Here is a 21,628-nt window from a genome sequence, read left to right on the forward strand (position 1 = left end):
TCCTTGGCTTTACTGATGTCTGGTAATTTTGGGATAAAATAAGAACTTGGGAGTTTATCATTTCAAGTAGGTACACAATATTTACACTCTTATAGTCATTCTATAGCAGGGCCACATTTGTTGCCAAAATCATTGCAGAAAATTGACTGGGAAAACAGAATTTTTGAGTATACATTCAGCAAAATTAATAAAGTCCCATATCGAAGAATGTACAATAAGAAAGTGAAATACAATATTTATTCAATTGAAGGTCTGTAGGGAAAATACTGGCCTTTGTGAAACAGAAAACATACAAAATTTAATTGTATTTTACGAAATGTACCTGGGAATAACATTAATATCTAAAAGAATCCCCTCCACTCTATGTTACAAGACTTTTCTACCCATTCCAAGCCTTTGACTAACTTTTTCTGTTCAGAGCATGTAACCTCAAATAAAGCAAAGGGAAATCTATAGTTTTACAGATATGGTGGATATAAAGGTTTCCACTGTATCACAGGAGACATACGTGGAAAGGGCACCCTCAAATCTGGTCAATGTAAGGAAAGCTGTTCAGCAGGTAGGCCATGGCAGTTCTCAGTGACATTATCACTAGGCCCTGCCTGAAAAATCTCTTGTAACCTGGAGAGATCTATCTTCTTCTTTGATGTCACAAGTGTTGTCATGACTGCATCCGCCTCTCAGGTATTCCTTCAGTACCTCTAGGGTTCAGTAATTGGCCTCTAATTCTGAGAAATAGCCATTTGGGAGGGAGAACAAAGAGGATGAAGAGATCAGAGATGGTGAGAAGCTGGCCTTCTGTCTTGGTATAGAAAAAGGAAGAAATATGTGGCCCATGGTAAAGCTCAGTGAGTCCTGTGTAGGGGTTGAGTGGAATCGGTGAAGAGATAGCTTAGACCTGATACTTCCACATACAGAATAAGGAGATTGGAGCAACTCAGAAGTATCTGTACTTCCTTGCTTGTTATGGTTCCTGGAAATCAGTTTATATCATTACTTTCTTTATTCCAAAAGACAGGTTTTCATCTTGGCACATTTGTTTCCTGACAGCTCATGGCTTTTATGCTTTTAGTCCAGAAGAAAAACCTCCTAAGGAAAAAGAGAAAGACAAGAATTGTGTACTCCACTCAGAGTAATCTCCTCCATTCTTTGGATCCCTATAGTGCGGTTTGTGTCTGACACTGATATCTAGGTGAGAGAATTGCTACTAGTTGAGACTTCATCAACTCAATCTTTTGACTAGTATTACTCTTACTACCATTTCCTGACAGTGATTCTTTAGATTTCTGAGTCCATAGATGTGGTTAGCTGGAAGTTCTCTTTTATTTCTTTCGTTTTTCTTTTAATTTTTAACAAAATGTATTGGTTTTTTAATTGGATATTTCTTTTTTCTTTTTCTCTCTTTTTTGGTTCTTTTTTTCAGAGTTGGGGACTGAACCCAGGGCCTTGCGCTTCCTAGGCCAGCGCTCTACCTCTGAGCTAAATCACAAACCCCTAATTGCATAATTCTTTATTTACATTTCAAATGTTATTTCCTTTCCCGCTTTTCTGTCCATAAGATCCGTAACTGGTTCTCCTAAACTTCTCTAATTCCCCTTACTGTCCCTTGACATTCCCTTGAACTATCAGTCAAAACTAGACAGGACCAAGGGCTTCTCCTTCCATTGGTGCCCAACAAGGCCATCTTTTGCTACATATGCATTTGGAGTCATAGGTCTGTCCAGGAACATCCTATCATTATTGTTTTAGTACCAGAGAACTCTGATTCACTGGCATTGTTTTTCTTATGGGGTTGAATGCACCATCAGCTCTTTTAATCCTTTCTCAAATCTACCAACAAAAGGTCCATTTTCAGTTCACTGGTTTCCCACTAGCATTCACTTCTGTATTTGACATGCTCTAGCTGTGTGTGCCAGCAAAAATCTATATCTGGTTTCTGATAGCATGCACTACTTCTTAGCTTCATCAATCTTATCTTGTTTTGTGGTGCAAATATATTCTCTTGTACTGCTCTGACTATCATTCCCTGACAATGACCCTTTAGATTTCTGAGTCGATAGATATGGTTAGCTGGCAGGTTTCTATTCAAGTATATTATCATAGGCTAGCTATGGAAGAGGCTTTGATGAGGGACAAGCTCAACTACACACCTCCTCCAGCCCAGGTAAGGATATTTTTGTACTTCAGTCAAATGAGGCCAACATTCTGTTCTGCCTACTGTGCTGATGCCTTTGCTGAAAAATCAGAAGTTAATAGCCCTGTGTTGGAAGCTGGACAGTCAATGACAGGTAAGAGAGTGATACATTCACGAAAAAAGGGCCAACGACATGGGGTGGGGGGTATCATTAATTGCTGCCTTATTCCATGACTGACCCTGGCTAAAAGATTCTCTTGGCCATGTGACAAATATCACTCCAAACTAAGACAGACAAAGTTCTCGAGGGGGTCATTCCAGGACAAGCACGGCCATTTGACACCTATTCATTTGACTATAAGGAAGCAGGAGATGTCGTGAGTGATGCCATTGAAGCCATACGTTGTTGATGTTATTATTATGGTTAGAATTAAGTATGACTGGGTTAATGGAAAATCCCCAGCCAGGTGCAGTAGCCTATTACAAATCTTGTATTCAAAAAAAAAAAAAAAACAATAATATGATAAAGTTGTCCTAATGACTAATAATATGACAAATCTGTGAACTTTTTGACATCCTGTCAACATTGGCCCTGACCACACGAATATTGTGTCCTTGGCTTGCATAAATGTTTCTTACTTCACCCTCCTTCTGTTACCCTTGTTATGGTATAAATTCAGCCTTGGAGAAAAATAAAATTGACGCGTGGTTCAGACTCTTGTCTTGGCATCCTTCTTCGTGTAACTTGTCACCAATTCTCTTCCAGGTACCCTCTGACCCCTCTCTTACACAGCTCTTGTAAAACTTTCTCAAAATCTACCAATGAGAGGTACATTTAAACATCGCTGGTTTGCCACTATCACTCACTTCTGTATTTGACATGCTCTAGCTCTCTCTCAGAGAAGATCTATATAAAGTTCCAGGCAGGATGCACTTCTTAGCTTCAACAATCATACCTAGATTTTTGGCATATTTTTATATACACATATGTATATATGTATGTATGTATATATACATACATTTACATTTGGCGACTCCTATATCTTGGAGGTGAGTTGGAATTTTAACTTGGATTCTGAGCAACTAGCTCAAGAATTTAGAATCCGCAAATGAGACTGCCAAATATACTTTCTCCTTTTTCGATGAAACTATCAAAGTTGAGGTTTCCCTGGACCTCAAGCCATTACTCACCCTGACCCGGACCCTCCTCCTATATCTTATGTTTTGCCTGAAGAAAGAATTATGGTAAACCATCTAAAACCCTCGTCTGGCCATGAGAACACATGAAGGTACATATTAAAGAACTGATATCTAACGGGAATACAGAACCGCACTCTGTAATCCATGTTGTTTTTTCCTTTACTGATTTCTGGTAATTGATGGATAAAATAAAGATTTGGGAGTTTATCATTTGGAGGAGGTACACAAAATTTACCCTGTTATATTCACTCTATAGCTGAGCCTCCTTGGTGCCAAAATCATTACAGAAACTTGAATTGGTAAACAGAATTTTTAATACATATTCAGGAATATATATAAAGTCTCATATAAAGGCATTTACAATAAGAAAATGTAATAAAATATTCACTCAATTAAAAGTCTTTAGTGAAAACACTAGCCTTTGGTAAAGAGAGAAAACCTAAGATATTGTATCATATGTCACAGGAATGGTCCATTGAATAAAATTACTATCCAGAAGAATCTTCTCCACTCCACATTCCTAGAGCATTTCTACCCATGCCAAGCCCCTGACAAACTTTCTCCATTCAGAGCATGTAACCACTAATGAAGCAAATGAATTCTCTAGCTGTAGAGAGATGTAATATATAAAGGTTTCCACTGTGTCACAGGAGACACTCCTGGAAAGGGCACCCTCGAATCTGGTCAATGTAAGGAAAGCTGTTCAGCAGGTAGGCCATGGCAGATCTCAGTGACATAATCATTAGACCCTCCCTGAAATATCTCTTGCATCCTGGAGAGCCCTTGCTTCTTCTGTGATGTCACAAGTGTTGTCGTGTCTTCAACTGCACCTCCTATATTCCTTCAGTTCCTCTAGGGTTTACCGATTAGCCTTCTATTCAGAGTAAATAGCCATTTGGGAGGGAGAAGAAAGAGGATGACGATATCAGAGATGGGGAGAAGGAACCTTCCATTCTGTTTTGGTATAGAAAAAGGATGAAATACATGGTCCTTGGGAATACTCAGTGATTCCTGGGTAGGGGTTGAGTGGTTCCACTGAAGAGATCGCTTGATCTGAGCATTCCACATACGGTAATTGGGAGCTGTCATACTCTTAGAAGCAGCTGGACTTCCCTCGTTGTAATGGTTCCTGACAGTCAGAGTTTAAATCATTAATTTCTTTATTCCAAAAACCAGGTGGTGGGATGTGCACTGTTGTTTTCCTCAAAGCTCATGGCTTTATTATTTTTGTCCTATAGAAAACGGTGTTAAGGAAGAAGGCAAAGACAAATATTGTGTCCTCAGTTTAGTATAAACTCCTCCATGCTTTGGATTCCTATAGTGCAGTTTGTGTCTGACACTGCCATCTGGGAGAGAGAAGAGCTTCTAGTTGAGACTTCATCATCTCAGTCTTTCCACTAGTATTACTCTGAATACCATTTCCTGACAGTTACCATTTAGATTTCTGAGTCAATATGTGTAATTAGATGGCAGATTTCTTTTCTTTAATTTCTTTCATTTTTTTTAATTTTAGAAAATTTTATTGCTTGTTTAATTGGATATTCCTATATTTGCATTTTAAATATTATTTTCTTTCCCAGTTTCCTGTCCATAAGAGATGTAACTGGTACCCCTACACTTCTTCTATAACCTCCCTTTGTGCACCTTGATAATTCCGTTTATCTGAGAGTTAAACCTAGGATGCACCAGGAACTTCTCCTTGCATTGGTTCCCACCAATCAATCCTCTGCCACATATGCAGTTGGAGCCATAGCTCTGTCCATGTACACTCTTCGAATATTTGTCTAGTAACAGAACACTCTGGTTTATTGGTATTGTTGTTCTTATAGGGTTAAAAGCCCCTTCAGCTCTTTTACTCCTTTCCCAAAATCTACCAACATATCGTCCGTTTTCAGTTCACTGCTATGCCACAAATATTCACTTCTGTATTTGACAGATTCTAGCTGTGTCTCTCAGGAAAGGTATATATCTTGTCCCTGGCAGCATCCACTTCTTAAATTCTTCAATCTTATCTGGTTTTTGTGCCATATATATATATATAATTTTTTCCATGTGGACGTAATGCTCGGAATGGGATTCCTTCAGGTTCTCCTGTAAATTCTTAGATATTTTTGTTCCCCTTTTAAAAAGGAGTGAAGTGTGCACATTTTGGGTATCCTTCTTAGGCTTCCTGTGGTCTGTAGTCTGCATCTTCAGTAATTTTAGCTTTTGTGGCAATATCTATTTTTGGTGATTCCATACCATGTGTGTTTTTCTGTGGTTGTGTTACCTCAGTTAGTATTATATTTCCTAGTTCAATCCATTTGTCTATGAATTTCTTGAAATCATTGCTTTTGATAGCTGAATAGTATGCCATTGTGTAGATGTACTACATTTTCTATACCCATTCTTCTGATCAGTGCCATTAGGCTTCCTTCTAGCTCCTGATATCATGAATAAGGCTGCTTTGAACCTAGTTGAGCATGTGTCTTATTTGCATGTTGGAGCATCCTTTGATTATATGCCCAGGATAGATATATCTGGGTTCTCAGGTAGTGCAATTTCCAATTTTCTGAGGAATCTCCAGACTCATTTCGAGAATGGTTGAACCAGTTAGTAATCCCTCCAAGGAAGAAGCATCATTCCTTTTCCTTGACATCTTTATCAACATCTTCTGTCTCCTGAGTGTTTATTTCAGCCATTCTTACATGTGTGAAGTGGAATCTCAGGGTTGTTTTTATTTACATTCCCTTGATGACTAAGTATGTTGAACATTTCCTCAGATGCTTCTCAGATGTTTGATTTTCCTCAGGTGAGAAATCCTTGTTAAGTTCTGGAACATAATTTTAATAGGGTTACTTGTCTGCATGATGTATAACTTCTTGAGTTCTTTGTATGTATTGGGTATAGCACTCTATCAGAAGGAGAATTGGTATAGACCTTTTCCAAACCTGTTCCTTGCTGTTTTGTCCTAATAGTGTCTTTTGGCAGGCAGTTTTCTACTACATTGAAGAACTGTCTGTTAGTAAACTAGAACAATGACTGGCTCCTTCCATCTTTCCTACGTGTTCTGAACAGTAATTGGGGAAACTAAACAACCATGTTATACCCCTACAAGCATGCCTTTCTATAGTGGTGTGTCTAGAGAGACCTATCAGTGATTCTGGGCATCTGACAAAGAAATGTAGGCTGGTGGAGTTTGCAGTTTTCATCCTATGTTCTTTAACTACAGGCTATGGTATTGTGAAGCCAAGATACACCATGTGCAGCTGTGAATATGCCTGGGAAGGCTGACACTTTGGATTTATGAAGCATTGCTAAGGGATCCTGAGGCAATCAGCACCTCCTGCTCATCAGAGCTCTGGGAATACTGACAGTCTTGCTTCATCTCTATATGAAGCTAGGTCAAAAGATCACCTGTCAGGTATGTTCTTGAATATCCTTCAGTGTACTAGTACTGGAGTGCAATGAAATACTATTCAGGAGAGGTGTGGGAAACATGGGCACTCGTCCATTAGAAATCCGAGAGATGAGTTGTATTCACATTCAATTGATTGTGTATGTTCCTGGTCTTTGACTTAGGTCTTGCAGATTTTTCTCTCATATTTCATTGTTCATGTGGCCAAGTTGTGGGGGAAGCACAACTCACAATTATTTTCCATTTTCCCATCCTCCATTGTGTGGTAATAGATATTAGTGAAACCCTTCACGTTTCATATTGTAGACCTAACTTTTCTTTCATAAGCTCTTCTCCATATCTCTACACCGTGTGAGTGTGTGTGTGTGTGTGTGTGTGTGTGTGTGTGTGTGTATGTTTCTGTTTCAGTGCTTAAATAGTTAGTTTGTATGCAAGTTTACAGAAACTTTGTACTGAAAGGAATCTATGTAAGTAATCTATAAACTGTGGATGGGGCAGCATCCCAATGTTCTCCCACAACATGGCCTTCTAGAAAGAGTAGCATAATCTGCAATAAAATAATATACTTGAAAGTAAAACTTGGAGGAAATGCACTGGCATGTCTACATTATCACTGTTAACTGTGACATTTTTCTCGTGGCTTCTGTGGCCAGACATGAAGGCTCTGAAGCAAAGTTGCATCCTGTTGATCTGTGAATAAACTGAAGGAGGCTATCAACTTGGTCACATGAAGCATATGAAAGGGGTTACAAGACAGTTTCAGGCCATTGTGACACTGCCCTCCCAATGGAAACATGGAAGTGTTGACAATCACAGAGTGGGGTCTCATGTCTGAACTTTGACACCTAGCTAGGCAAAGTGTAACCTGTCAGTTAGCTTCCTGAGTACCATCCACAAGCCAAGGATAGGCTCAGATGAAGCACCAGTAAAGATAGCTGCTATTCCTTCTGAGCTACTTTTCAGGGTAAGCGGAAGACCATTCAGCCTCTTGTGACATGGGAGATCAGAGTAATTAGTGGCAGACAGTGGGGACAAGTATGTGTTTTTCATTCTGGACCACCATAACTACATTTTCCTGGATACGGATTTGCTCATTGAAGTCTAGTGTCTCACATTGGTATAGGCCAATCTCTATGCAGTCTCAATAGCACAACTGGAACCAGGGTTCTTTCTTAATTACTGAGATTTACAGGCAATCATTTATTCCTTGTCATCTAGATTCATAAATTATTTTCTGGCTTCATATACACAAGGCATAGTATTCTTTCGCCCTCTCTCTCTGTGTATGTGTCTTTCTCTGTATTTCTGTCTCATTTCTCTTTCTCTGTCTGACTATCTGTCCTCTTTTTCAGCTTCCCTACAACAGTCTTTTCTAATGATAGCATATTTCATGTCAGTTTATGCTCTTGCTTCTCTCATAAACCCCAGTGTGTTCTGAACTTGCTGACTACTGGAGAACCACCATTAAAAATAGAAACGATGTCCAAATCTACTAGACTAGAACTTTAACAACTGAGAAGGCGTAGAATATTCAACAACTCCCAACAAGCCTAGGGACCAAGGATCATGTATGGAAGGAAAATTTTCAGAGATCCTAGAAATGCATCCCAGCCCACCATGGACTGGCTTCTCTTTACAGGGATTGCCAGCCTCAGGAGAAAGCTAACATGGGGCTTTAATAAACATGCATCATGTAATAATACCTAGTCTCTTCCCTTACTTTACCCTTCCCTGTCTGTATTTTCCTAATGGATGTTGTACATAAATGTAGTAGTGACTGCCTTTCAGGAGTATAGAAGTTGCCATATGTGGCACCCAAATGAAGAATTTGACTTTTCTTCCCTGGCTGAAGCTCCTTACTAATGATCTACAACATCTTTTTCCCTATGACTACTGCTTTGTTTTGTGTGTGTGTGTGTGTATCTGTCTGTCTGTCTGTCTTTCTGTCTTTGTCTCCGTCTGTCTGTTTCTTCCACATGGTACCTGTCTATACAGCAGTTTCACTTCTTAATTTCTCATTCAAAGATTGACCCATCATCCTTTCTCTGAGTGTTTGCTTTTGATGACTCAAATTACACCTGTGTTAATCAATGTACCTACAGTCAGAACTGAGTTCAACTGATCACATCACAACCAGCCTCATGGCTAAAATAAGTAATTTTTGAGGCTCTGAGGGAAGTTCTTATATGAATTTATATGTTTTTTTCTGTATTTTTTCTCCCTTTACCAAACTTTTGTAGACTGTGGATCTTCCCCAAGTCTTTGCTTAATTGTATTTATCTATGTACCTGGCCTACTGGGAAGACATCATTCCAACCCTCCAATATTACTTAGCAGGAGGAATAGATGAAGAATTTGGAGAAATTGGTCATTTAGCTACAGAAGATGTCCCTGAGATGGATTAACTGTGTCGAATCATCACATCACTGACAAGCTTTCTGAACTATGTTCTCAGTTTATTTTCTTCATTGTCATGATGAGTGTGCTCCCTAAGGTGGGGAGGACCATTTGTGGGCTGTGTTTGAAAATTGAGTCTTCACTATGGACGCATGAAGGTGGTAAAAAATACAATAGAACAGTGGTATTTCTGGGTTAGAAGGGATAGTGATAGAAAATCTTCCCTTGTGACTCAGGCAAAGATCCTTAAAAGGGCAACTTGGCTTGTTTATTTGGATAAGATCTAGTTAATGGGTAATTATGTTTTGTTGAAGGGGACTCTCTTCTGGATACTCTAATGTATGCTGTAATTTCCATGGTATTCTCTGTGATGTCACTAATGTTATGGAAACAGAAACTGCCCTTGTGGCATTTAGTTAGTACTTATTGGTTTACCCACACAAATGTGTTTCAGGATGATCAACCTATTTACAGAGAAAACAGAGAGCATGCAGAGAAAAAAGAGAGGAAGAAGAAATTAAAATACTTTCCTGTTATAGAAGGGAAAACATAAATTATCTGGTGTAAAAGGGTGAGTGAGAGCAGTGGGCTGGTCTTGAGGAGCATCCAAGAGGAGGTGATATTGGCTCAGGCCTTCTAGGAGTAGGACTTATGATCTGAAGACTCCGGATTCCTAAAGAAGAGACCCAGTTTCAGAAATATCTAATAAATTTTTTGCAGAGAGCCAGGAATTTTCAAGCACGTATCTGGTCTACTATGTGTTCCTTAATTTTATTCGGAATGAGGAGGAATACCAAAATGTGCCACAGGAATAATAGCTTTGACTCTCAGGGTAGAGTATTGAATTTTATCTTCAGTGGATCCCTGGTCATGCCATTGCATTTTTATGATAAGAATGGAGACAGGGCTACTCCCCTAGACATGCATCAAGGTCTCTCACTCTTTGTCTTGAACTTACATGATTAAGGCTTGGTGGTCCTAAACACTATGGACTCCAGGACTTACCTGCATCCCATCAGATATGAACTGAATATGTCCTCCATTTTTTCATGTCTTTGCCAGATTTTTTTGTTAAGGGCCAGGGGGACTGCAGCAGGGAGTGAGGCCTATGTCCAGCGACTTTGGTTGGGAGAAAGAAAATAGCCAATAGGTCCTGATTCAAGAGAACTTTCCTCCTATTTCAGTGCTTCCAAGTGTCTGTAGACTTCCCCTTTCATCATGCTTCATTGGGGGACTAGCATTTTCTCTCCTGTGTCTGGGCCATTACTATGCATGTTCCCTTGTGTTTCTCTACAGGGTCTGTTGGGAAGGCATCATCCCAAACGTCCACCATCAGTGAGCAAGTACAACAGATTAGGAAGTTGGAGAAATTGACTAATGACGTCCAGAAGATGACCTGTGAGTTGGGTAAACTCCCAGGAATGCTGACTCATTGCACCAACAGCATTTGGACAAAAGAAAGCCATTATGCCCACGTCTTTGTTGACTGTCCTGACCCCTCTGTGTTAACCTCAGTTTTCTCACACCACAGGAGAATGCAACTGTAATGTCCTCATGTACAAACTAATTTTCTTATGTGCCTCTCAGAGGCAGAACATGAAGAAAGGATAGGAGTGTGTTAGGAAACTATTTAATTTCTCAGAAAAGCATAATCTGTGTTTTGAATAGCAGTCTTGGGATACGACAAGTAATATGTGAGCTCTTATCATGGATTTTAATAGACAGAGAACACATTTTCTGTACTCAGAGGAATACAAAAACTTGTCAGCTACAGAAGGACAGTAACTTAATCTTAGAGAAGTAAACAATTATTTATTTACTTTAAAGCTTTATTTTATTTGATTTGTATGATTATTCTGTAACTGTCAGACACAACAAAGTGGGCATCAGATTCCATTATACATGTTTATATGCCACGATGTTTTTGCTGGGAATTAAACTCATGACCTATGGAAAAGCAGTCAGAGCTCTTAAATGCTGAATCATCTTACCAGCCTACATTACTTTTGATGGTGATGGTATTGATGATGTTGATGGTATTGATGATGATGATGGTGGTGATTATTATTATTATTATTATTATTATCATTATTATTATTGTTAAAATTATTATTATACTGCAACTCTAATGGATCAAGACTTACCCTCCTCCAATGCTCTTGCCCCTCTCCTGTCACAAGAAGAAACTACAATAAGGAAAACACCATCAGAGCTGCCCATCCTACCCAGCATTAAACAAAGAAATGATTTACTTTGACTTGGTTATGGAGATTTTCTTGTTGACTGGGCTCATAGCTTTAGACTTGAAGCCACGTAGACTATGGAAATGGGAGCTCCTTTTGGTGGAATCTGATTATCTTGGAGTAACTGGGATATAGTGAGCTAGCATAAGATGTTGGTCCACCAACTTATCCCTTTTTGAGAATAAAGTCTCCTGGGAACTGGGTAAGCAGGATAAGCAGGAATGGCTAACTAGCCAATCCAGGTGGGTAAATGTTTGTTCATTAGGTATACAGGGGGGGAATTTCATTGACTAAGTTGAATGTATCCCCTGTCCACTATGTTCTAAAACCATGCAAGGAAAGTTTTGTTGATTTTGTCTATCCTGTGGCCCAGCAAGTGTTTTTCATATTCTGTGTGCAGTTTCTTTCCTGATATGAACCTTGTGAAAATAGAGGGAGCCAAGGAAATCCACAGACAACAACATTCTACATTCTAGAAGATCAAGGCCTTCTCATAAAAAAAATCCTTTTATTTATGAATTCAGCAGTGAAGTAATTTGCAACCACTGGTCATGCAGCTGATATCTGGTAGACAGGCCTGTTGACTAACTATTCCATGGGACAAAGAAAGCATCAAAAATTAGCATGAGATAAAAAAAACTTAAAATTGAGTAAGAACTCTGATACCTAGCAGTAACTTATCCTTATGAGGGTCACAAATAACAAGAAGTATTATCTTGAACAAGATTTACTATGCTGGAATTCCCAGATGTTCAGATGTGCTTGAAAATCTGTCACAGAAGACTGTATTGTTATCATACTCTAGTCCAGAAAGACCATACCAAAAAGTATATTATTCTGTTTGCAGTAGAGTGTGGCAAGTACTTCACTTCACACATTTGTATGTGACGCTGAAATTAATGTTCTACATAGATGAAAGCATTCCCTCAATCCTAGTCTTAGTAATTTTTTTTAAAGTTTGGAAAATGTCTGAGAATTCATCAGTTCCACACCTGAACTGAAGTAACTGTACTCTGACTGTATACATAGAGGACATCTGAGTAGTAGTTAACATTTTTATTCAGTGACGTCTCCCCATGGATCTGTTTGAGCCTGAATAAGCATGCATAGTCATATTTTACCTAAGCGAATCATTTAGTATCTAAAACATTACAGGATCTCTCTGTTGTAAATATTTTCCTTTCACACAGGTGAAGGCAGGTTCATAAAGAACTGTATATCAAAGTTTGAAGATATTACATCATCCATAGATGAAAATATTTTCATTTACACAGATGAAGGAAGGTGTATCAAAGGCAGTATATCAAAGGTTTGTAGATATTACACCATCCTTAGATGTAAATATATCAAGAAGAATTGAGTAGGGCTACACAGAATGATCTAAGTATCCCCACAAAATTCTAAGGCAGGAGGAACAAGAAATCACTTTACTAGCAAATTTAAAATAATCTGATGCTATGGTATGTAGACTGTTAATAGATAATGGAATATCACCTAAAAAGCACATGCGTATATACAAGATGCAATTCAAAAATATCCAAAGACAGTTTGCAACCTATGTTTAGCAGAAAGAGATTGATTCCCCACTTTACAGATTCTGATCAGAACCACTGAGCATTAATAAAACTATATTAGAACTCACTTGCATATCATAAGACTGTATATCTAGGTAGTCAGGGCAAACATGACATTATGGAAGGATAGCCTGACCTTGCCAAGAATGGAGGGAATGCATTTAGCTGATGATTTCTGGCCATAAAACTCAAATGTCCAAAATCCAAGATGGATTTTGAATTACAGAACAATAAATACTTAATGAGTTTTATGACAAAATTTGAATCTAAAGTCTCTGAAAATCTCAAAAAATTATTTATCATTGAGCTTTGAATCCCTATGGAGATTGGAGGATATTATGAGTTTAATCTGTGTCCCAGAGGTATAAGTAAATGGTGCAATTTGAAGTGATTAGATATGTTAAAGAGGCATGCAAAACAAAAGAGGCCATGGTTTCTTTTAAGAAGTGTGCTTATCCAACATGTAGCAGGAGTTACCATGGAGTCACCTAGACACACACACACACACACACACACACACACACACACACACACACAAACACACACACACATCCTACTAATAAGTGCCTTCCTCTGTGCTGTTGGGGCATGCTGAATTGATCCAAGTTATGAGCTGTATACTCCACAAGTAAGTCAAACCCAATGTCAATGAAAGAATATAGAATTCCTCCTCCTTTCTTGGAAAAGAATTCTGTGCATGAGCAATACTTACATTTTAAACTTTAGAGGAATGATTTGAAAACAGTAAAAACTGAATCCCACTTTGAAAACATTTCAGAGATGTCTAGTGACTCGATTTTGATTTTATGCAACTGCGGTTGCTCAGTTCTCTTGATTGTAGGATTGAACCAGGTCATTACTAGTCATAACTCTGTAGGGACACTAAGAGATTTAACAATTCTTCAAGTTGAAAAACCCAAGAAACCATACTGGAACAGCTTAATTCACAAGGGAGAAACTTGTGCTTGGGTAAATCCAGCACCTAAGACTGAGCAGCTGGTTCAAAGCCAAGGAGAAACATTGTTTCTAAATAAGGACTTCCTAATGCAGAACCTGTTACTAAAATGAAGAATGCTAATGGCTTCAGGAAATATGCAGGAAGAATTTGAATGATAGAAATTATATACTATTAATTTAGTGGTACACATTGAGCGGACAATTTTTAAAATCTTAATGTCCTTGGGAGTGAAATTATTTGAGCTGAGTAAATGCTGTAGCCCAGGTAGGAAGGGGAAGTGAGATTCCATTCAGACATTGGGATTCCCTTCACACTGAACATGAACATGAGAGGGTTTCAAAGAAGTGTTTAAGCTCATTAAAAATTGCTGGGCATCCAGGAGGAGTTTCAGAGGGTCAATTCATTCTTGTTCTGAGGGATTTTCAAGTTTATTATTCGAAATCATTCAAAAGAAATTCAAAATCTAGAAACCAAATTCTGTACATGTCTCATATTAACCTTGGAAGTCCTTATTAGATCTAATCATGTGGCTGTTTATGTATGGGCCACATGTGGGGCACAGTCTGAATGAGTGTTATTTCTTCCTCTGTTCTACACTTTGCATCCCTATCCTCTGCCAAGGGTATTCTTGTTCCCCTTTAAAAAAGGAGTGAAGCATTACATTTAAGATCTGTATGGTAAGAACTTCAAGCCTCTGAAGATAGAAATTGAAGAAGACCTCAGAAGATGGAAAGATTTCCCATGCTCATGGATTGGCAGGGTTAGTATAGTAAAAATGGCCATTTCACCAAAAGTGATCTGCAGATTCAATTCAACCCCCATCAAAATACGAATCCAATTCTTCAGAGACTTACACAGAACAATTTCCAAATTCATCTGGAATAACGAAAAATCCAGGATAACGAAAACTTCAACAATAAAATGACTTCTGGGGGAATCACTATCCCTGAACTCAAGCAGTATTACAGAGCAGTAGTGATAAAACTGCTTGATATTGGTATAGAGACAGACAGAAAGACCAGTTGAATAGAATTGAAGACCCAGAAATGAGACCACAAACCTATGGTCACGTGATTTTTGACAAAGGAGCCAAAACCATCTAATGGAAGATACCATTTTCACCAAATAGTGCTGTTTCAATGGGAGGTTTGCATGTAGAAGAGTACAGATCGATCCATGCTTATCACCCTATAGAATGCTTAAATCCAAGGGGATTACGGACCTCCACATCAAACCAGATCCACTCAAACTAATAGAAGAGAAAGTGGGGAAGCAAGTCGAACACATGGGCACTGGAGAAAATTTTCTGAACAAAACACTAATGGCTTATGCTCTAAGATCAAGAATCGACAAAGGGGATATCATAAAACTCCAAAGGTTATGTAAGGCAAAGGACACTGTTAATATTTCTTTTTTACATAAGTGTTTTGCCTGCTTTAAGTGCTATGCACCATATGCATGCAATTCCCACTGAAGCCATTTGGGTGAGAGAATTCCACATGGAATTGGGTTACCTTTTTGGTTCTATGCTTAGCAAATGCTCAAAATGAATGAGCTAAGTTTCCAGCCCATGTCCATGACTTTATCCTTTCTTTTGTACTCTCTTAGTTGAACTGGATCAAACTCAAACAAAAGTTTTAGGATACCTACAGGAGTACATATATGGTGTAGACATGGTCATTTTCTAAACTGCCAGTCATCCATGTAGGTTATTTGTATATACTGCATTATAATTCAGCATCTCTGAACTCTCAAATCTCATCCTTGGTGACAAAAGAGATTTGACCCATCAGATGTAATGAAGAAATAAAACTCATCATGTGGTGAAAGTGGAAAGGAAATCACATTGATGTATCATAAATGCACTGCTAAGAGCAAGATCAGACTATTCTTTGGGGATGCAGCCTGCAGCTGAGACAACAGACATTTGGTGGAAAATGATGCAGTTCAAAAATGGGGAGGGAGAAAGGTAGTTGATATTGTTCTAATAAATTTCACAACATTTAAAATGCGTTTTTTCTAGATCAGTAAATGACTGTTCTAAAGCAACTCTGAAGTGAACTTTTGAGACCAAACATCAGCCTGAGAATTAATGTGTGAAAGAATTAATTCTGTGTCTCCCCAGACTGTTGCTTTGAAACTAAGAGTCAAAAGTATCCATTCTATGAATGATATATAAATATATACACATTATAGAAGGATGGATAAAGAGTTTCTTCATTTCCAACAATGAGGGATTAAGCAGGTGAATTGGGTCAGTAATAAAGGTAATTTTTGCTGACTCTTGATATCTGAAATCCTTCCCTAGAAGACCCATGATTGAAAGAAAGAACAAACTTCAGACAACTTGTCTCAGATTTTTATATAGTTCAGTTTTCCTAGTCTTGGTCAACAAAAGGAAATACATCTGGTTTTCCAATTCTTGTTTATCCTGCAATTCTTCTACATGATGCACTCATGTAAATATATTACTGTGAATTGACAGATTACTCTTTCTATTTTTATTCTGTTGCCAAGAATTATAAAATAAGAACTGTATCAAAGCTTCATATGAAAATCATGCTAAGGGAATGTGGCCATTGGAAATTTGTAACTGAGCTGAACCTCTTATTAGACAAAAACAGCTCTAAAAGTTCTTCTCTGGATTCCTGGTGCAGAAGCCGGTATTCCCTAACAGAACATAAAGGATGAATCTCTCTGTAGAGAGAAAAGGAGTTTGTCACAATTATCAAGTCTATGGCCCTCATAATTTAACAATGGCTGGCTATTTGGAAAGTCCTAGAATCCATTAGTTTATTGATCCAAAAGGCTAGCTGTCTCATTTGTTCATTAGTATATGGATAAATCTTCAGAATGCAGGTTCTAATGTCTGTGAGTGTTTAGTAGCAATGTGAGTGCAAACAGGAAAAAGGAAAAGTATCTTTCTTCCATGTTTTCTATGGACTCAAGTAGAATGCATGGTTTAGAATACATTGGGATTTCGATTCTCAAACAGACCAGTATCTTCAACTGAACTTACTTTTCTGGGAAGCTGCAGCCTGTAAGCATGGCTCATGTGTTTGTGAACTGCAAGATCCAATCTGGGAAGGCGGTCCTGTTCATCGATTCCCACCTGTAACTTTTTGCAGCAATATGCAAGAAATTCTCAATCATCTCCCATTAAAACACGGTGTTCTGGGACTTGTAGACATGACAGCCACTAACAACACCAATGCGATTCAAAATTACTTACAACAGCTCAGTGGAGTGAGAATAGTTCCTTGGGTCTTCATAGGTAAAGAAAGACTGCATAGGCAGACACAGTGATCTAATCTCCCTCCAACAGAATGTGGACCTGATGACGTGGCTGAAGCAGATTGGAGCTCTGCAGTTAAGAAAGGGATGGAAGTAAAAACCCATGCTGACAGCAGACATTCAGTCATGCTGAAGCCAGTGCACCTCAGAGATTATGTGCATCATGGAGGATGTCAGTATTTTCTTATGATTGGAATTTTCAACAAATTGGTTTTATTCTATTCCTCAGTGCTAAAATTCGATGCTGTTTGCCTGAAACCATGGTGTAGGGAAGCCTATCAGATCACACAGGATTGACTATCCATTCTTCATGTGCTGATATGTCTCTACCTCTAAGCCCATATTTTACAATCCACTGAATCTAAATCTCCAGTAAATCATTTACTGTTTTTCTACCATGCTGATCTGCTGAGGTGATTTTGCAGAAGTACTCATCCTAATGATTATTAAAACAATGAATACTGTGAAATTGTTTATGATCTACACACTGGCCTTTCCCTCCCTCAAGCATGTACTTCTGTATTTACAACTCTCAGTCAGTGTTCTCAACCTTTCCCCACCACAACCCACAGAAGTCCACACTTGAATGAGGATGCTGTCTGAAAAATAGATGAAGAGCTTTAGCAGTGTTGTTCCTCACTATAGCAATATTAACATAGTCAGCAGACCATATGATGAATTCAGTTCTTTTCAGAAACTGTTTAATTGCCAAGAAAATCCCAAACAGTTGTGAGTTGATTCTAGTTAGAGTCCCAGAAAAGTCAAATATGAAATGCAAAATTTCAGAGCTCTCCTTCAAAGATTGTCTATGAAAGAAATTGCTGGCATAACACTGTCCTAAACTACTTATTCCATTCACAATTTTACCTTTTGCTTTGATGTCTTGCAATGATGTTTATTAATCATGGAACTGCAGGTCTCTTCTCTGGTCTCCAGTGTGAAGGATACATTCCTAAAAAATGTATCTGCAGATGACTAAAAAAATAAAAATAAAGAATAGATCTTGATTAAAGTTCTGTGTCAAGATGTAACATCCTACCACAAAGATCAGATTAGAAGTACATTTGACATACATATGTATATGTGTGTGTATGTTAAATCAGTCTTGTATGTCTGGTATTTTAAGAAAGCTTACCTTGTTGAAGATTAGTTTTAATGTCGTTTTTAACCTGTTCACAAGGATTTTATTGAGAATATGTGTTTATCGGTGTATATTAGTCTGTAATACACAGTCTTCCTCTCTTTCTGTCTGTCGTCTGTAATTCTTTCACCCTTTCTCTGTACCTTTCTGTTTACCTCATTTTACCCCTGCCTCAGTTTCTCTCTCTTGTTCTCTGTCAATTGTTGGATAATACCAGATTCAAAATGGAATTTTAATGTATTCAATCCTTTTGTCCACTTTATGGAAACGTCTAAGAAACTTTTAATGCTCTTTGAAAGTCTAATCAAATTTTTAAACTGAATACATGTTGTCCTATGATATTTTAGGAGGGACATATTAAATGTCCGACTCTTTGTCATTGTTCAGTATAGTGCTGTTGAAATTATGCATATTGAGGTGATTTAATATTGGTACATCCAATACATCCAGGAAATATTTAATGCTTTAAAAATATTCTAGATTTGGGACTGTAAATACGAAAAAGTGTTTTCTCCAAGTCTCCTCTATTCTCTTTAATTTTGTTAATTCTATCCATTCTTTAACTAACTTGGCCAGAGGTAAAGACAATCTTGTTAATACTTTCCACGAATGAACTCTTCCTTTCATTCATTATATTGTTGTTCTCATTTTATTGATTTCAGCCATAATGAGTTGGATATACATGTTATACCCCTTCTACAAGGCTCAAAGGCCACCTTGAAACAAGGAGCAAAGAGACTGTATGTGCCCAAAATGTAGGGGTGATCATAGAGAAAGCATGTCTTCTGTATACGCAGAATGTTCACCTCATGACACATAGCAGCTGTGGTTCCCTGCACAGCTTCAAGCCAGTCAACCGTCCAGAATGCAGTGAAAATGCCTGAAAGTTGTTACTCCTAACTGACTCACTATGGACAGTTAATGTCTTCTGTTGGTGGGTTGAACGACTTCTGTAAGGGATCATCATGAGATTATTAAACAGTATTTTAAAATAGAAGATATACAAAGGTAGGATTCAAAGAAATATAGTGATGTAGGTAAAATAAATGTGAAAATTATCATCTAAATATTTTGGTGGAAATTCTCAAAAAAATAAAACAATTAACGTATACAGCTTAATATTGTGTACAAAGAGAATATTTTTTATATAGGGATGTTTCATAAAGTGACCTTAATGAATTCTGTTAGTTACAACAGATCTGCCAATTCTGTGAGTTTAGTGAGAGCACATTACATGATTTGATCTTAGTAAATTTAAAGTGGCTATTTTCAAATATTGCAAGCGTTTTTTTCCATGTACACGTTCAACAATGGGCTTCTATTAATCATAATGAAAAGACTAAAACAATGTATATCCAGAAAAAAAATAATTGGGTACATATCTAAACAAAAAATTCACAATTGAAGAAACTTAAATGACTAAGAATCTAATGCAAAATATATATCACCCATATACATTACAAAACTGCAAATCAAAATTATTCTGACATTTTTTATCCCTTTCAGAAACCTTAGTTTAATAACACATGAGCCAACTTATCATACTGTGTTATGAAGAGAGGAGAATATTGCTTTTCTCCTGGTGGGAATGCAAACTTCTACAGCAACTTTAGAAATCAGTATGATGTTTCTTCATGAATGTAGAAATGGATACACCTAAAGATATAACCCGAGGATATATATCCAAATGTTGATTTATTCTAGTATAAAAACTCTTGATAATTTGTATATATTCAAGTTGTTCTTTAACAAATAAATGAATAAGGAAAATATGGTGCATTGACAGACTAGAAAAAGGAAAGCATGTAATTTTCAGGACAGTGAATGGATCTTGTGAAAGTCATCATAGATGACTTAACCCAGATCAAAAAGGGAAAGTGGGGTACTTATTCATTTTAATCTGAATGTTAATTCAGCAACCTGTGTACCTGTATGATCAGTTTAGTGTCCTCTGTCCTCATTTCGGGAAGTACAAGTGTACATATGAATTGCTGAGGGACACTATCAGGAACAGGAATGTCAAATGTGAAGAGAGAGGGAAGAGGGCGACAATGGAGGGAATATAGAGATGTACAGCTAAATTGAGTGAAATTTCAGTCATTCAGTGGAAACCTAATGGAGTAGAAACACTTTTTTTAATTTTTGTCATGGTTAATAACGATTTATTATAGACACAGGGAGAGAAGATAAAAAATTGATTGGGTTTAACTATGTAAATTAGCAATATTAAGTACATTTCAAAAATTATGAATATCAGCTTTCAGAAAGCCCATAGTATAGATTATGACTGTATCGTCCTTAAGGAGTAAGATGTGAATGTCTGTGCCGGAAAAATAAATGTATTATATTATAAACATTATATGTGTACAATAATCTATTCATTTGTTTACATTTCAAATGTTATTTACCCTACTTGTCTTTCTTCCTTGAATCACCCAATCCATTCTGATCCTCTTTCTTTCTAAGATGCTTCTCCCCTATCTACATGTCCACTTCCACTTTAGTCCTCTACTATCCCCTTCTCTGGGATATGACGTCTCCACAGGAACAATTGACTCCCTTCCCAGAGATGGAAGATTAGGCAGTTGTCTTCTCCATATGCTCTACGATCTATGTAGCAGAAGCCATGAACTGAAACAAGTATACACTTGTTTGTAGTAAATATCCTGAGCCTCTGAAGGGTAAACTTAATTGATAGTGTTGTTCTTCATATAGGGCTCCAATCCCCTTCAGATCCTTCAGGCAATCCCCTAACCATTCTTTTCTGGCTCTCTGTTTCTGTCAAATGGTTACTTGTATGTGAGTCTGTCACCGTCCGGTGATGGCAAAGCCCCTCAGAGGACAGACATATTAGGGTCTTATCTGCAAGCACATCTTTACATCAGGAATAGACTGAGGATTTGGAGTCTGTGAATGAAATGAATCTTCTATTCAGGTTGTCTCTGGATTGCCTTTCCTTTAGTCTCTGCTGGTTTTTTGTCTTTGCATTTTGTTAGACTTTGGACATTTATAGGTTAAAGATTTTGAACTGTGTGGGCATCACCTACTCTTCACAGGTGGGCATGTCTAGCTACAGGAGGCAGACTCTTGTGGTTCTATCTCTTTTATGCTTAGTATTTCAACTACCATCATACCAGGAAATATATGGGACCTTCTTGCATCCTGGCCTCTGCGACGTTTCTGGGTATACCCAAGTTCACCATGCACCACTTATGTTTATTGTTATTTATTCCAATTTTCCTCTAGGTTTCTCTCTTTTCTCTTTATATTGTTTCTACTCTCTCCATTTT

General features: G+C 37.8%; 1 long non-coding RNA gene and 1 pseudogene across 1 annotated transcript; both read left to right on the forward strand.

The window, feature by feature from the left end:
• The first annotated feature begins 696 nt into the window (after nucleotides 1–696).
• LOC134484318 (uncharacterized) lies at nucleotides 697–11,179 on the forward strand. The gene is made up of 3 exons (XR_010061722.1): nucleotides 697–2,288; nucleotides 6,546–6,737; nucleotides 10,425–11,179. It is a non-coding gene; the product is annotated as an uncharacterized LOC134484318 (long non-coding RNA).
• LOC108353405 (glutaredoxin-1 pseudogene) lies at nucleotides 16,949–17,293 on the forward strand (annotated as a pseudogene).

Source organism: Rattus norvegicus, chromosome Y (assembly GCF_036323735.1).
Source record: "Rattus norvegicus strain BN/NHsdMcwi chromosome Y, GRCr8, whole genome shotgun sequence".
In the NCBI taxonomy this organism is placed as follows: domain Eukaryota; kingdom Metazoa; phylum Chordata; class Mammalia; order Rodentia; family Muridae; genus Rattus; species Rattus norvegicus.